This window comes from Hylobates moloch, unplaced genomic scaffold, assembly GCF_009828535.3.
Source record: "Hylobates moloch isolate HMO894 unplaced genomic scaffold, HMol_V3 SCAFFOLD_5, whole genome shotgun sequence".
In the NCBI taxonomy this organism is placed as follows: domain Eukaryota; kingdom Metazoa; phylum Chordata; class Mammalia; order Primates; family Hylobatidae; genus Hylobates; species Hylobates moloch.
Genome location: NW_026652280.1, coordinates 82,273,673 through 82,278,906, shown reverse-complemented (window position 1 = coordinate 82,278,906; position 5,234 = coordinate 82,273,673). Strand labels below are relative to the sequence as shown.

General features: G+C 47.6%; 1 protein-coding gene across 1 annotated transcript in view; it reads left to right on the top strand.

Annotated features, from left to right (window-relative positions):
• LOC116467884 (TAF6-like RNA polymerase II p300/CBP-associated factor-associated factor 65 kDa subunit 6L) overlaps nucleotides 1-5,234 on the top strand; it is a 27,752-nt gene that overhangs the window by 6,986 nt on the left and 15,532 nt on the right. The window lies entirely within an intron of this gene.

Below are 5,234 nucleotides of genomic sequence, written 5' to 3'. Positions count from 1 at the left end.
GGCTGGTTTCAAACTCCTGACCTCAGGTGATCCACCCACCTCGGCCTCCTAAAGTGCTGGGATTATAGGCGTGAGCCATGGAGCCCAGTGTATTTCTTTTTTTGAGACGGAGTCTCACTCTGTTGCAAGGCTAGAGTGCAATGGTGCGATCTTGGCTCACTGCAACCTCTGCCTCCTGGGTTCAAGCGATTCTCCTGTGTCAGCCTCCCAAGTAGCTGGGACTACAGGCACCCACCACCACGCCCAGCTAATTTTTGTCTTTAGTAGAGATAGGGTTTCACCATCTTGGCCAGGATGGTCTGGATCTCTTTTTTTTTTTTTTTTTTGAGACAGAGTCTCGCTCTGTCGCCCAGGCTGGAGTGCAGTGGCGCAATCTCGGCTCACTGCAAGCTCCACCTCCTGGGTTCATGCCATTCTCCTGCCTCAGCCTCTCCAAGTAGCTGGGACTACAGGTGCCTGCCACCACGCCCGGCTAATTTTTTTGTATTTTTAGTAGAGATGGGGTTTCACTGTGGTCTCGATCTCCTGACCTCGTGATCCGCCTCCCAAAGTGCTGGGATTACAAGCGTGAGCCACCGCACCCAGCCGGTCTGGATCTCTTGACCTCGTGATCTGCCCGCCTCGGCCTCCCAAAGTGTCGGGATTACAGGCGTGAGCCACCACGCCCAGCCTATTTTTTTTTTTTTTTTTTTTTTTAGAGACAGGGTCTTGCTCTGTAGCCCAGACTGGAGTGCAGTAGTGTGATCATAGCCTTGAACTCCTGGGCTCAAGGGATCCTCTTGCATCAACCTCTTGAGTAGCTGGGATTACAGCTTGAACCACTGTGCCTGGCCCTAAATAAATATTTTTGGCCGGGCGCGGTGGCTGACGCTTGTAATCCCAGCACTTTGGGAGGCCGAGGCGGGCGGATCACGAGGTCAGGAGATCGAGACCACGGTGAAACCCTGTCTCTACTAAAAATACAAAAAATTAGCCGGGCGTGGTGGCGGGCGCCTGTAGTCCCAGCTACTCGGAGAGGCTGAGGCAGGAGAATGGCCTGAACCCAGGAGGCAGAGCTTGCAGTGAGCCGAGATCGCGCCACTGCACTCCAGCCTGGGCGACAGAGCGAGACTCTGTCTCAAAAAAAAAAAAAAAAAAAAAAAATTTTTAAAGGAACGTTTGGACAGAGGAATATGTTAAATGAAACTATGGGGATGTAAGCAGCAAACTCCAGACCCTCAAACCGTAAAACAACCCCAGCTGCTTCAACAAATAAATTGCAAGGAAAAAGGGAAGGGAAACCTAGTAAAACTTAAGGCCAGGTTCAGTGGCGCACGCCAATGATCCTAGAACTTTGGGAGGCTGAAGGGGGCAGATCTTTTGAGCCCAGGAGTTTGAGACCAATGTGGGCAACATGGCAAAACCCTCTGTCTACAAAAGATATAAAAATTAGTGGGGACTAGGGTGCATGCCTGTAATCCCAGATATTCAGGAGGCTAAGGTGGGAGGATCACTTGAGCCCAAACGGTCGAGGTTGCAGTGAGCTAAAATTATGCCACTGCACTGAAGCCTGGTCGACAGAGTGATATCCTGTCTCAAAAAGAAAAAGACAGTTAAGAGACATCAATCAAATAAATGCATGATACTACTTTGGATTCTCATTGGGAAAAAGAAACTTGAGTAAGAATTATTGTCGGGGCCGGGTGCGGTGGCTCATGCCTGTAATCCCAGACTTTGGGAGGCCGAGGTGGGCAGATCACGAGGTCAGGAGATCGAGACCATCCTGGCTAGCATGGTGAAACCCCGTCTCTACAAAAAATACAAAAAATTAGCCCAGCGTGGTGGCACACGCCTGTAATCCCAGCTACTTGGGAAGCTGAGGCAGGAGAATGGTGTGAACTCGGGAGGCGGACCTTACAGTGAGCTGAGATTGTGCCCCTGCACTCCAGCCTGGGCTACAGAATGAGACTCCATCTCAAAAAAAAAAAAAAGAAGAAAACTAAGTTTATAGCTCACAAGCAAACATTCTCAGTATGAAACTTAATAGGCTGGGGCCTGGTCCATACTCCTATAAAGGGAGACAGATTTTGGCTCAGTCTAAGGAAATCCAATAACTAGGACACCAACAATAGGTTTCCTTTGGGAAAGAGTTTTTTGGGTTTTTGTTTTGAGACAGAGTCTCGCTCTGTCACCCAGACTGGAGTGCAGTGGCGCGATCTCGGCTCACTGCAAGCTCCACTTCCCAGGTTCACGCCATTCTCCTGCCTCAGCCTCCCAAGTAGCTGGGACTACAGGTGCCCGCCACCAAGCCTGACTAACTTTTTGCAGTATTAGTAGAGACAGGGTTTCACCGTGTTAGGCAGGATGGTCTTGATCTCCTGACCTCGTGATCCGCCCGCCTCGGCCTCCCAAAGTGCTGGGATGACAGGCGTCAGCCACCGTGCCCTGCCGAGGTTTTTTTTTTTTTATTATTTTTTGAGACAGAGTCTCGCTCTGTAGCCCAGGCTTGAGTACAGTGGCACAATCTCAGCTCACTGCAACCTCCGCCTCACAGGTTCAAGCCATTCTCCTGCCCCAGCCTCCTGAGTAGCTAGGATTACAGGTGCCCACCAGTACTCCTGGCTAATTTTTGTATTTTTAGTAGAGATGAGGTTTCACCAGCTTGGCCAGGCTGGTCTTGAACTCCTGCCCTTGTGATCCACCGGCCTCGGCCTCCCAAAGTGCTGGGATTACAGGTGTGAGCCACTGTGCCCGGCCTGTTTTGTATTTTTTTTTTTTTTTTTTTGAGATGGAGTCTCACTCTGTTCTTCAGGCTGGAATGCAGTGGTGTGATCTTGGCTTGCTAGAACCTCTGCCTCCCAGGTTCAAGCAATTCTACTGCCTTGGCCTCCAAGCAAGTAGCTGGGACCACAGGTGTGTGTACGCCACCACGCCCGCCTAATTTTTGTATTTTTAGTAGAGTCAGGGTTTCACCATCTTGGCCAGGCTGGTCTTCAACTCCTGACCTCCCAATAATCTGCCCACCTCGGCCTCCCAGAGTGCTGGAATTCCAGGTGTGAGGTGCCATTCCCGGCCTCAAGCGGAGGTTTGATAACAACTGGCAAAAGGAGGATTCAGTGTTAGACTAGCAATTAGATGAGCTGATCCCCAGGAGCCTATGGTTCCTTGAATCCATGAATGGGAGCATTAAGACCAGTGGAAATGGGAAATAATTTATTGATCACATCTCTACAAATTGGCATAAACTGTTCCTACCATTCAGCAGATAAACTGAGGCCACAGGCTGGGTATGGTGGCTTATGCCTGTAATCCCAGCCACCACTGCACTCCAGCCTGGGTGACAGAGGGAGACTCTGTCTAAAAAAAAATCAAACTAAAAAACTAAAAAAATAAGAATAAATAAAATGAGGCCGGGTGCGGTGGCTCACGCCTATAATGCCAGCACTTTAGGAGGCCGAGGCGGGGTGGATCTGAGGTTGGCAGTTCCAGACCAGCCTGACCAACATGGAGAAACCCCGTCTTTACTAAAAATACAAAAAAATTTAGCTAGGCATGGTGGCACAGCCTGTAATTCCAGCTACTAGGGAGGCTGAGGCAGGAGAATCACTTGAACCCGGGAGGCAGAGGTTGCAATGAGCCAAGATTGCGCTGAGCCAAGATCATGCTATTGCACTCCAGCCTGGGCAACAAGAGCAAAATTCCATCAAAAATTATAATAATAATGAGGCCATAGTGGCTGTAACTGTGATAGCTACTGCTTTACATATGTTGCGGGCTGGGCATGATGGCTCACGCCTGAAATCCCAGTACTTTGGGAGGCCAAGGCAGGTGGATCGCTTGAGCCCAGGAGTTTGAGACCAGCCTCAGCAACAAGGCGAAACGTCATCTCCACAAAAGATACAAAAATTAGCCATGCGTGGTAGTGCACGTCTGTAGTTCCAGCTACTTGGGAGCTAGAGGGGTTGAGGCTGCAGTGAGTCATGATAGTGCCACTGCACTCCAGCCTCGGAAACCTGGAGACCTTGTCTCAAAAAATAAATAAATAAATAAATAAATGAAAATATTGCAAATTCGGCCGGGCGTAGTGGCTCACGCTTGTAATCCCAGCACTTTGGGAGGCCGAGGCGGGCGGATCACGAGGTCAGGAGATCGAGACCACGGTGAAACCCTGTCTCTACTAAAAAAAATACGAAAAATTAGCCGGGTGTGGTGGCGGGCGCCTGTAGTCCCAGCTACTCGGAGAGGCTGAGGCAGGAAAATGGCGTGAACCCGGGAGGTGGAGCTTGCAGTGAGCCGAGATTGCGCCACTGCACTCCAGCCTGGGTGACAGAGCGAGACTCCGTCTCAAAAAAATAAAAATAAAAATAAAAAATAAATAAATAAATAAAATATTGCAAATTCCTGACTGCCACCTGCAAGAAAACATGCCCTTTATGCTGGATATTGAAAGCAAATGCTTGCTTCTCAGGAGAATCTCACCAGGAACAGAACCTCTTTAGCTAAGTAGTACATGTGACCACAATCTGATCAATAAAATGGTTCCTGTGTTCCCCAGACTGTCTGGAGAGATTATCTACATCAAAATCGTCTACACATGTAGACCATTTATTATGCCTTGATTTTAAGAACTGATGTTCTGAGACAACCAGTTTTTTTTTTTCTGCTTTGTGTTTCTGTTGAAATTGAGATATACAGACCGTAAAATCCACCTTTTTAAGGGCAACTGATTCATAAAGGCATTTTGATTTGATATTTACTCTAGGGAAGACTTTTGAAAAGGTGTTCTACCCAGCTAGAATAGCTTTTATTGTATTTATTTATATCTTGCCTTGTTTCATCAAGGAATTTAAAGCAGTAATGTACTTGCATAAATAAAATTAAGAGCCATTTGAAAGATAAGCTAGAAGGTTATTTCAACACAAAGAATGTGAAAGAATGTAAAATTCATTCAGCAGAAAAATGTTAACCATCTTTTGCTTCCCATATGTCCTAGTTAAGGAGCTTTCTTTAGCCACATGGCTGCTCACCTTTCTCTCCTTCCTGTAACTCAAAAATAGTCACTTGCTGGTAAGGGTTCACAGTGCTGAATATGACACAGACTCAAAAAGAGAGAAAGAAAATTTAGAATATTTGTCATTTCCCTCCTTTTTCTTTTTTTTCTTTTTTTTTTTTTTTTTTATGGGGGGGTTTACTCTTGTTGCCCTGGCTTGCTTGCAATGGCCCCTTCTTTGGTCCCCGCCACCGCCGCCCGCCAA